This window comes from Caretta caretta, chromosome 6 (assembly GCF_965140235.1).
Source record: "Caretta caretta isolate rCarCar2 chromosome 6, rCarCar1.hap1, whole genome shotgun sequence".
Classification (NCBI taxonomy): Eukaryota; Metazoa; Chordata; order Testudines; family Cheloniidae; genus Caretta; species Caretta caretta.
The window spans coordinates 55,122,890-55,135,451 of NC_134211.1; the positions used below are offsets into that span (position 1 = coordinate 55,122,890).

At 41.1% G+C, this 12,562-nt stretch overlaps 1 protein-coding gene across 7 annotated transcripts in view; it reads left to right on the forward strand.

Moving 5' to 3' along the window:
• The window catches only part of TTC17 (tetratricopeptide repeat domain 17), an 84,844-nt gene that overhangs the window by 51,106 nt on the left and 21,176 nt on the right, over positions 1 to 12,562 (forward strand). The window lies entirely within an intron of this gene.

A 12,562-nucleotide genomic window follows, 5' to 3' on the forward strand; every position in this document is an offset into this window, starting at 1 on the left:
TCTTCTTTATACGTTTATATCACTGTTGCATTATGAGTTATAGATCTGTATGTCTGTGTTTCAAAAATTGTGCTATGCTTCTGGGTGACACCCCCAGACAGTTTGGCATCAGCACTGCCTACCCTGCTTGATGGCCCATCGAGAGCCATCAGTTATACAATTGACCCATTGAGAGAAGGCAGAGGATACACCTTATGACTCAGTAAGGCATGCATGGGCATGCACGGCTTCCAAGCCATGTGCTAAGCAACTTGTGTTGGAAACAAAGGAAGCACAGGCTGCATGGCACAAGACTATAATAAAAGGAAGCTGCATCTTCTCCATTTTGTCTTCAATCCTGCTTCTTACCTCTGGAGGAACTTTACTACAAACGGAAGCTCTGAGCAAAGGACTGAATGATCCATCCAAGCTGTGGATGTGTTCCAGAGGGACCTTTAAGTCAGCAAACTCACCAATACTGCTAGGAACCTAATATATGGACTTTGAAGTCTTTGTACGTATGTGATTGTTTTACCATTTAACATCTCTCTTCTTGTTCTTTCCTTTTTCTTTATAATAAACCTTTAGTTTTAGACACTAAAGGATTGGCTGGCAGCATGATATTTTGGGTAAGGTCCAAACCTATACTGACCTGGTGACCTGGCCAACCCTTTGGGGTCAGAAGAACATTTTTGTAAATGTAAGCAGAGTTTAAAATAACTTCTCACTGTACTGGACCTAGGTGCTGATTGGGAGCCAGAAAACGGGAATGCAATATAGAGGGCTGTGTGATTTCTTTTTTGCTTCTTGATAACCAGTGTGGGGGATGAGAAGCACAGTTTGTGACTGGTTGAAGAGAATAACTTCAGTGTTACCTACCAGGCTTGGAAGTATCTGCTCTCCCTTTTGCAGCCTGCCCTGACCTTGGCATTTCCAGTGAGGCCTGCCCGAGCACCATGGGTCACATTGGTGTAGTCGGCAGGATTCACAGAACCAGGTCATTTGGTTTTGGATCAGAACCCCGCGCTATTCCAAATTTTAAATTTTAAAACTAAGTGTGTCAAAGGTTAAAGTTAATCACAATGAGTGATCCACAATCAAAACGGCAAACCCTGAAAGAGGGACAGCATCCTCAACATAAGAGAGAAATGGCAGAACTTCGGATGCAAGAGTAGCAAGCCTTGGCCCAGCTGGAAAAAGGAGCTGAGGAAAGAACCAAGCAAGCTGGAGAGAGAGAGACAGAATCTCACAAGAGGTGACTGGAGCTGCTGCAAGCTGAGACCAAAGTTGGCAAACTTAAACTCCAAATCAAAATAATGAAAGAACAGCAGGAACTGTGCTATCCTGGAAGCCCAGCTCCTCTCTACAGCAATGATGGAGATAGTCTGTTCAGTTTATATGAACGTTGGTATGTTTAATAATGTGGTAACTATGTTTAATCAGGGTAATGTCATAACCCAGTCCCAGAAAAAGTATGAATGTGAATCCTCTGTATTGTATGGTGGCGGGGGGGTGTGGGTGTGTTTGACTCTAAGCAGTGGCGTGTTTAACCAGGTATGCTGTAACAAGGAAGAGGGTGTCTCTAGCCTTGGGATTGTGGAAAATGGCTGTTTGTCCAGTCAGAAAAGCAGTTTATATGGTGAAGAAATTTCTGAATGTCTAATATCTCAGAAGTGAATCTGGAATTAGATGAAGTGCAGAAAGAAGCTCAGGGAAACATTTCTTTAGAGCAAATCAAAGTTGATGGTCAGTTTGAAGCCCTAACGAAAGGGCAGATTTCTGGTGGGTGATGGATTGCTGGCAAGCGAAGTTTTATGAAAGTGAGCCTGACCCAAGTAAAAGTGATGTGCTTAAAGTAGCTCAGTGTGATGAGCCACTGTTTGTGGAAAGCAATGGTTTATCTGTTGAAGGGAAAACTGTTTCCAATTATTTGCCTGTTAAAAATAGCAATGGACCTAATGAAGGCGAATGTACCTCCAGTCCTTTGTCTGTGGAGCAGACAGATGGTGCCTTTCAGCCTATGGTTGACGATATTTCAGTTGTCACAGAGGTGATTCTGTGTATCTGCTCTCCCTTTTGCAGCCTGCCCTGACCTTGGCATTTCCGGTGAGGGCTGCCCCAGGCACCACGGGTCACAGGGGATAAAAAGGTGCTTATACCCATATAACTTACTCATGTACAGGAAGGAGAAAAAGCTATACCAGTATAACGGCACTTTTATTCTAGTACAGCTATTTTGGTTCTTTAAAAAAAAAAAAAATCACATCACTGGCCGAAATAGTTATACCCATACAAAATTTGTGTGTAGATCAGGCCTGACTCTTCTATAAAAAGTGAGGGCAAGTAATTCTGGGTAGACTTATTTTTAATTTGAACTTAGTGGATCTCTGTTGCCTTGATTTGTAGTAGTGACAGGGAGAATCCACCCCTGATCAAAAGTTGACATCAGACCCCCTTCAGGAAGTTCATTGCTGCCAACCAATGGTGGGGTCTGTCTCACAAGTGAGCTGAATGGTCTATTGTGTGATTATGAACTGACATAGCCATGTGGAGAGAAAAGTAATAGTGGTTTTAAATTTTAAATACTTTTATTTAGCAAATGCAGGACCAAGTGCATAGGAGAACACACTGAGGACGAGCCATCAGCATTCTGAACTTGTGTGTGTCTCTTTCTCTCCCCCCCCCTTTCTCCAAAGGAAGTCGAGTAATTTTTGATTCACTAGTTGAAATTCAGACCACAATGCTGCTTAACCTGCTGCTCTATATGTAGCAGTGGAGAACTCTGAGAGAGGCATTGCTAATCTCATTTTCTAGTCTCTTATCTGCTGACGGGGATGGAGAGTTAAATTTAGATACCTTCTTCCATGTTTGGGCCCCGTTCCCAGACAGCTCTGAGAGCACACTGTGGCTTCTATACCCGCGTCATAAAGAACGAGCTTCTGTTGTAGCCAGTGACGATCAAGGAGAAGAAACGGAGGGTGTGTGGTGATTTAATATAGCTAGGTCCCCTCTTGCCCTTCATTCCCCCCCTTAATTATTAAAGAGGATATTTTTAAAGAGTTTGCTACACTGTTTGTAAAGCAGCCCAATGGATTCTCCAAGGGTATGTTGTCTTGTTGTGTGTCCCTTCCAAACCACACAGCATACAAATTTAAACAGGCAGATCTTCCTCTTCAATTTTCTTTTCATGTTTTATTTATTGTAGGTTTATATTTCATAAGGGCAATTTGTGGCGCTGTGCGCATCAGGGATAGGTCCATTATGCAATGGTAAGGTATTACCATCTCTTAACATGAACAAGAAATCTGGTTTTATCAGACAGCATCTCTGTTTAAATAAATAAATAAAAAGACTTCATCATAAAAAGCTGCTGTGCTGAGATTAATGGTTAGTCTTAAAAATAAATCTATAGCTAAGCCAATTTAAATGAATTTTTGGTTACCCCCCAGGTTAAAAAAACAAAATATTTTCCTACTATTGAAGACTGATTTACTATGTAATAATCCTCTTAATTGAAAACCTGTTACTGGGATAATGTAATAAAAAGAATGAACTTTACATACTTCATTGTAAAATTAGAATGAGGTGGCTTGCTCTGTTTGCATAAGGCACAACAAGTTGTGATGCCCTCTACACACTGGTGTATGTGGGTGGATGTTCAGAATCACTCTGTTGGCCTAACTTTGCTCACCTGAAACTATTAACTTGACTGGGAGACCAGCACGGAGTGCTTTTGCAAAGCCCCGCCCACATGACTAAGGACCACTGTCAGGTAACCTAAAGAAGGAGTTTACTACTAAAGGCTTAAATTATAACTGACAATTTAAAAAAAATTACTTTTCGCCACTCAGGAGGGTCGTTTATGTTTTGCATTTCACTCAGTTTCTAGTTAGCTCTACTTTCTGACTCATAGGTATTGTTGCAAATACTATTGACTGAAAGATGCCAACTTTGCAGGGGAGTGTTCACAGTTTTAAAAAAACACTCTGTAAATATGATCAACCTTTCTGTGTGAAATAATGAAAAGAGTTGAAATTAAACTAATCTGAATTCTGAGTTCTTCATGGATGTTAGCTCTTTAATAATATTTGAGAGTTCTACAACTGAAGCAGCCATTAGAAATCATAGCCTATGCTTTCAGGAGTACAGTGCACATCCAGCAAATTAGGTCCAAAGCAGGGACCAAGCAGAGAAATGGAGAGCAGGAAAAGAGAGCTATTCAGTTAAATGTTTGCTACTGAGCTGACTTTGCAGTATTCCACTGGAGAAGGAAACCTTATGTCCTTCGCTACCTGAGAATGCTGGATGCCAACTGTAGTCCTCGGCAGCACTGCCTATGATTTTTACTGGCTACTTGATGCTTTGGAACTTCAAGTATGTTTGCATTATTTATAAGCATTGTGGAATCCAATCTTGCCCTTATTGAAGTCAGTGGCAAAATTTCCACTGGCTTCAGTGGGAGCAGAATCATGCATTGTGGTGGCAAAAAGCCAGTTCAGAGTTTGAAAAATGGGGAGAGAATTGTTGTTTGTTGTGATGCATGTCCTACTGCAGTTTGTTTGTTTGTTCCATATTTTACCATAGCCATGTAATCCCAGTGAGTGAGTCAGTACAACAGTAGAGTCTATTATCACTTTATCTTCCTTATTTAATTATTTTAATTTTTTTTACTGACCCACTAAGACACAGCTAGGACAGTATTGGAAAGCCCCATGATCATAGCATCTTTCCTTATCCCATCCCTTCCCTGCTGCTTGTTTCCTTTATTCATTGTAGCTCATCTCAAGACTAGATTACGAGCTCTATAGGGCAGGGGCCCTGTCTTGCACATCTTTGGGTGCTGTAAAATAGCAAACTCTAATCTCCTCAATGTCAGTCGTGGAGCAGGATTCTCTGTAGCCATTTATGGGAGGCTAGGTCACGTCATCAGAAAGAATCCCTGGTGACGCTGTAGTCCCAGCTTGCTCAGTAAGCATGTCTCACTTTGTGCTCTGTACTAACAGAACTCAGGATGGTGAGTTTTTTTAATAATAATGTAAATATGTATTGCTCTATAAAGAAACACTAGGCAACGCAGTGACAAATGGGATGGTGTGGATGCTGCTTGGTGTTTAGAGCCAAATCCCAGCTACTGTTCAATGAGCGGGGCTGCACTGAAGTCAGTGGAGCTTTGCTGTCTTATGCCATCTGAGGCGCTGGTCATTATCCTCTAGTTTCTGCGAAGACTATTTATTTTTATCTAAGATTGCACGCTATTCAGTTAATTTAGTTAATGCTATCTTACGTTACTAGAGTGTCTTCACTCCAAAGGGTCTCAGCGTGTTTTGTAACCAAAATGGCATACAAAAGTAAATCACCCATAACTGAAAAGTGGGATGAAAAGTAGCAGCTGTTCAATAGTGCACAAAATTTTAAGAAACTGAATATCATATCCACCTGAAACTGCAGGAAGTATTCTGAGATGCAGAATGTAATCACTCGAATCATAACTGTTGGATTTAACACTGCAACTCTTACAGGAGGTGGAGTGGGAATCTTAATTACTGTAAGAGGTCAAGGCCTTAATTTTATGTCTCACCTGAAAGATGTCACCTCTAGCAGCACAACTGCTCCTAACATTATGCTGGGATGTTGGCTCAGTATTGATGTAAAGAGAAGAGTGCCATCGACTGAATCACCCATCCATGGAGATCTCCTTTCCAAGTGCTTGCTGGATCTAAAACCTGGATAATTTGAGACCTGTAAGGATCACCACCCAAAATGGTGGTGGTAGGCTTACTAGTACTAAATTACATTATAAGCTCTTTGAGGCATGAACCGTTTCTTCCATCCTGTTGGTTCTGTAAAGCACCAAACACACTTCTGGGCCTGTAAACACGATAAATGATATGTTGTGTTGAAATTTCAGTTGTATGGTGGCTATATCTAAAATCTTCAGTTTTAAATTTTAATTTGTAGACACCCTAGTAGTAAGTGTCTCCTTCAACCTTCCTGGGATCCATGAATTGTCACTAGTTTTTGTGTGAGAATGAGTAATGTACATTATCTCTCTTATTGTTAGCTGGCAATACGATATGTACCTGTGTGGTTCTATATAGGCAATTGGCAGTGAGGTTAAACAGGATGCAGTTTATAGTGTAACATTCCTCAAATACTTACGGTTGGACTTGCCTATCTACCGAGTAGCATTTCCATCTCTGTGAAGCATAGGGGTGTGCTGCTTTGACAGTGAAAGAAACACTTGAGTTATGGAGTAGAACTATCCTAAATTCACTGTGAGGTGTACTATATTGTGGAAGTAAACCCAAGTGCACAAGTATGGGTTTAATTTTCTTTTATTAGCCCCTCCATCAGTCTGTACCCTGACACTCACTCACTAGATTGACTTCCTGCTGTGCTGGGGTTGTCTGGTTACACTGCAGTGGTTTTATTTAACAAGGAAACCCTTGTTCTCAAACACCTTAGCTAGGTAAAATAGTAAGTCAGGCCCCCAAAAAATCATGGTTTTAAAAATTTATTCAGGTTGCGTTCTTGTTGTTTGACTTGTGGTGATGGTGGAACCTTTATGGGTCATGTTTGCAAGCATTTCTTTGCTGCCGTGAGTGCTAGAAACTTTTTAAAATGTATTTTTTCAATGAAAGCTGAGATTCTTATGTAATCAAATGAAACCAGGAGCGGGGACTTAACATGCATCGTGAGATTCATGATAAAATATTGAAGCTTGGCAACATTGTAATCCGTGAACCAAAAAGCCAAGAATAAAAACACAACATAGACTCCATTCTTATAATTAACTACATGCTTTAAAAATGAAAACCTGCGTATGTTTTCACTTTGATTCTCCTACATTGTTACTAGCCCAAGGCTGTGGGATGCTATATGGGAATCAGGCTGTGAAAATGAGCAATGTGCCATTGCTGTCCATGGCAAATGTAATGCAAGAAGTAAACAGCATTATTGGTGACTAATTTAGATTTTAAGGTATCTGAGATTGAATCATAGAATATCAGGGTTGGAAGGGACCTCAGGAGGTCATCTAGTCCAACCCCCTGCTCAAAGCAGGACCAATCCCCAACTAAATCATCCCAGCCAGAGCTTTGTCAAGCCTGACCTTTAAAAACGTCTCAGGAAGGAGATTCCACCACCTCCCTAGGTAACGCATTCCAGTTTTTCACCACCCTCCTAGTGAAAAAGTTTTTCCTAATATCCAACCTAAACCTCCCCCACTGCAACTTGAGACCTTTACTCCTTGTTCTGTCATCCACTACCACTGAAAACAGTCTAGATCCATCCTCTTTGGAACCCCCTTTCAGGTAGTTGAAAGCAGCTATCAAATCCCCCCTCATTCTTCTCTTCTGCAGACTAAACAATCCCAGTTCCCTCAGCCCCTCCTCATAAATCATGTGTTCCAGTCCCCTAATCATTTTTGTTGCCCTCTGCTGGACGTTTTCCAATTTTTCCACATCCTTCTTGTAGTGTGGGGCCCAAAACTGGACACAGTACTCCAGATGAGGCCTCACCAATGTCGAATAGAGGGGAACGATCACGTCCCTCGATCTGCTGGCAATGCCCCTACTTATACATCCCAAAATGCCATTGGCCTTCTTGGCAACAACGGCACACTGTTGACTCATATCCAGCTTCTCGTCCACTGTAACCCGTAGGTCCTTTTCCGCAGAACTGCTGCCGAGCCATTCGGTCCCTAATCTGTAGCAGTGTATGGGATTCTTCCGTCCTAAGTGCAGGACTCTGCACTTGTCCTTGTTGAACCTCATCAGATTTCTTTTGGCCCAATCCTCCAATTTGTCTAGGTCCCTCTGTATCCTATCCTGACGCTCCAGTGTATCTACCTCTCCTCCCAGTTCAGTGTCATCTGCAAACTTGCTGAGGGTGCAATCACACCACCCTCCAGATCGTTAATGAAGATACTGAACAAAACCAGCCCGAGAACAGACCCTTGAGGCACTCCACTTGATACCGGCTGCCAACTAGACATGGAGCCATTGATCACTACCCATTGAGCCCGACAATCTAGCCAGCTTTCTATCCACCTTATAGTCCATTCATCCAGCCCATACTTCTGTAACTTACTGGCAAGAATACTGTGGGAGACCGTGTCAAAAGCGTTGCTAAAGTCAAGGAACAACACTTCAAGGAATCACTTCATTGCTGTTAGTGTAAAAAGTTTGACTCCATGGTTGAGTCCCTTCTGGACACGCTGCTTCCATGAGACTCACAAGGCATAAGCCAACAGTAATAATTAATGAAAACCTCTGCAATTTCCCAGGCATCCAGTCTTTTCTGCATACAAGTTCTTTGGGGCAGGGACTCTGTGTTTGATTCTATGCTGTTCACAAAAAAGTTTTTGACTTAACAAATAAGAGATGGATATTTTTCCCCAAATATGATTTTTGTCTTCAAAGAGAAGCCTGGTTACTTGAGTTGCAGTTTAAAAATTTTATTAAGATGATGGTTTTAAAAAGTGAATGGCACAGATTTGAAGCATAAAAGTTTCTTGTTATCAGGGAATAACGTACAGGTTATCAAGGGTGCGAAGTTTGGTTTAGGATCGGATGGCATAAGGAAGACATAGTCTGTAATAAGAAAAGGAGTACTTGTGGCAGACTAACAAATTTATTTAAGCATAAGCTTTCATGAGCTACAGCTCACTTCATTGGATGCATTCAGTATTCCTGATTGGGGGTAAAAGGTTGACAGGTCAAAGTACAGACATTGAGATATGAGGGTATGTTGTTCATATAATGGCTATGTTCAGGTGTGGAGTATATAATGAGTGGATACGATGATGAGGCTGGATTGACCCTCATTTGATGAGATTTAACGTTCAGTGAGATTATGGTTCCAGTTCATATGGTCCAATGGACAAAGTCTCTCAGTCTCTTTCTTGTAGTCGAAGCACGATGTCATTCCGGCTCACACCTCCTGGTACTGTCAGTGGCCGGTGACGTGTTCGATGTAGATGTCCCTGGACCGTCGGATGTTGTCTGAGACCATGAGGCACCTCATGAGCCATGCGTAGCGTCTAATACACATACAACTCTTAGCTCTTCCCAGGATGGGATGATCAGTGCTTGCCCTCTCTCAACTCCTCCTCTTCTCCTGCTCACTACCCTTTTTCTATCACCACACATGCACAAATGTGCATTCCAATTGCTGCTAGAGGCTGAAATCATCCTTCCCCATTTTCCCCTTTGTTGCTGTACTGCTCTTTTCCTTCCTTCCCAGTGCAGTTTATCTCCTTGTGCTAAGTAGAATGGAGGATCTAACGGGTCTTCTCCCTATTGTTTAAAATTTTTATTACAGTAATACCCAGAGGCCCCAATCAGGATCAGGACTGCATTGTAGTAGGTACTCTACAAACACAAGCACAGTTGTCCCCAAAGTAATTGCAATGTAAAATGGTATAGGGAGTTTCATTGTTTTGATACTTCATATATTTCTTACTAAATGCCACCTATCCCCTTTTGACATGACGGGAAAAGTTTAGGAGTGAATAGATGGAGGAGAGGGCCTTACAGATCAATTAAAAGAGGACATTCTAATATCTCTGATCCTTTCCCTTTCTTTGTGGTACTCCTGTATGCATTCTGTGCTGCTGCCCTACAAACAGCTTGGCTCATTTAGTGGTGGCCCTGACTTCAGGGTCTCCCAGTCAATCAGGTATTCATACTATGGTAATGGGGGCATGTAAGTTCCTAGTTAGATACCTTCTTTCTTTAGTGTATTTGCATACTGCAGTTCTATTAATTCAAATGAAATGTACCTGTTCTGTTTAGTATTTGAAACCATGCTAGTGTCAACCATGATTACACATGGTGGTTTCTAGCACCATTTATCTGGTGAGTTGAGACTTTCATCTGGAAAAAACATGCCATAACCATGTATTTTATAATATGATACCCTGGGGGCAAGGGGTGGGGAATGAGAAGGGAAACTCTTTCCACACTAATCAGGGAAATGGTATAAGCAACAGCCATAATTATTGCTAGCCTAGTGTTCATCATTGGATGCCCACAGCCTAACAATGAATTACGGGGATGGAAGGAAAGTAAACACAGATGTGGCAGTTGACAGTACAACAATGCAATTGATATGCATTCCTACTCACAAGTGACTTTCAAAGTATGTCGTTGAGGGTTCTTAATGTGTCGCTGATTTTCCCATTAAATGGACTCACTTTATAGGTAAAGAGTTTCCCCCTAACCCTCCAATTTCTAGCTCTGCAAAGTTAGCATGACTTGAAGAATCAATCTGGGCTTTTTTTTCCCCCTTCTCTTACATCAAATCCTATAATAAAGGCCTTGCAGGCCAAATAACGACCTAATGTCACCTATGCAACCTCTTTATTGTCAGTGTAACACAGATGCAACTGACTGGAACTTAGTAAACTATTCTGTTGGTATTGCACAAGGTAGAATAGAATCCCCTGTGTTCTGTCTTAGCTTCATCAACAGTAGCTCTACACACAGAACTCTACTGCTGATCAACTGGGAAACAAGAATACAAGAGAGGTTGGAAATGTTCACCTGGGTTTTGGTCAGGAACTCTTTTTAATCTGTCTGTACAGTGCCTGATGCAATGGAGTTCTGATCTGTGACTGGGGCTCCTAGATCTTATAGTAACACAAATAATTAATAATAAAAGTCTACAGCCCGTGAATGGTCACGTGCTTCTGGGCTATGTTACAACCTTTTAGTCCATCCTTCTAACCCCATGTTCTCCAGTTATTCTTCTGGCACCTATCATTGGGCACAGAGGATTTAAAGTTCTAACTTGAGACTTTTCACTAGCATCAATAACTTGATCCATTCTGCAAAGATTTTTGGCTTCAACTAGCTTCTCTCTTCTCCAGTGATGCCAGGCAACTGGAAGCAGTAATTAAAAAAAATTAGGCCACTTGGCTTTCTATATATAGCAGCACTTCTGATCCCAAGAAACCAACTCTCTCATGCAGTCTGTTTTTAGCTGTCAGTGTTTGTAAATTAATATTAACGATGCTAGTCTTAAGTAATTCTTTTAAATGTCTTAGTATTTTTCCCTTGCTATTCCAAGTTTTTTTAATTTTAAAATAGTAGTTTTTAAAAAAAAACCTGTCTGTACCTCCGTCTCTTCTACTTTCTTCTTCTTCATCAGAATGCTAAGTTGACCAAGGTTCCCTCCGCTGAAGGGCATCATAGTCTTAGAATGCACCTGACTTGCATCAAAGTCAGTCTGGTGTTGATGTCAGCCAGAAGGACTAATTTCAGCTTTGGGATCCTGTGCACACCATTTCTTATAAATTACATATGAAGCTCTCTGCGTATTGCAGAGATTTAAAAAGATGAAACAAATTAAATATTCATTGAAGGCGTGGAGAGTAGAAGGGGAAAAAGGCAAAGATACAATGACTGGTGAAAGAAGTAAAGTGTGAAAATCAGAAAGAATTTAATTGTATGGCAGATGTTAAAACAGTTCATAACGTTTACTTTCTCCATTTTGTTTCATCATTCACCCATTTCAAAAAATTTAGTTTAGCCAGCATCTCAATATACAGCTGAAAAGCTAAAGAGAAGTAAATATTTACTGTCACTAGGAGGCTTAAAGATCTAACGTATTTTTTTTGTTTGTTTTGTTTGTTTTTTTGGTGCCTCCCCAGTAAAAATGTGTGAGCTGATTTTTCAGAGGTTCTGATAACCCACAATTCCAACTGGATTTTTTCACAAAGACAGAGAAATTCTAAAGTTCCAGTATCAAAGAATAAGCTTTGGAGACAGCATGATCTGTTCCATGGTTTTTCAGTCTGGAAGTCACAACCATCCTCCCTTTCTCTGTGTGTCTGTCTTTGTCGGAAGGAGATCCTAAAACTGTGTGCAAAAGGTTGAAAACGACTCATCTATTCAGGAGCTTATTACCACACCCATCACTGTGGAATTGGCACACTTTCCATAATGCAGTAAGCAATGTGACTAGCATCTTTGAGGACAGAGTTGGGGACTGAGCCTCAGGACTCCTGCATTTTATTTCCAACTCTGCCACTGATTCACTACTTCATCTCTAAGTATGTTCATCTGGAAACAGAATGCAATAATCCTTACCTCACTCACAGGAGACAAGAAGGAAGGTCCAGTGGTTAGGACACTAGTCTGAAACTGTGAATACCTGGGCTCAGTTCCCTATTCCAATGCAGATTTCCTTTGTCATTTAGTCTCTCTGTGCCTCAGTTCCCCAGCTGTGAAATGGTGATAATAGCACTTCCGTCCCTCACTGGGGTTTTGTGAAGGGTGGGCATTTGATTCCTTACATTGATAAATAAAATTTACTGGGTGCTCAGATACTACTGTGATGAGGGTCATATAAGTGCATAAGGTAGGAACATTGAGATTTACTGTTTATTAACACTGATAAAGCATTTGAGATCTGCAGTTGAAATGTACTTTAGAGATTGAAAATGTTGCGAGTTTGTGGTTAGATTCTTAAGTGGCTACTTCTTATTTCAGGCTGTTTTTCAGACTCTGTTAAGATTTAATCACATCACTTGTTTACCCTGAGGTTTTACCTAAGAATGTCAAGAGAGGAGTGTAGT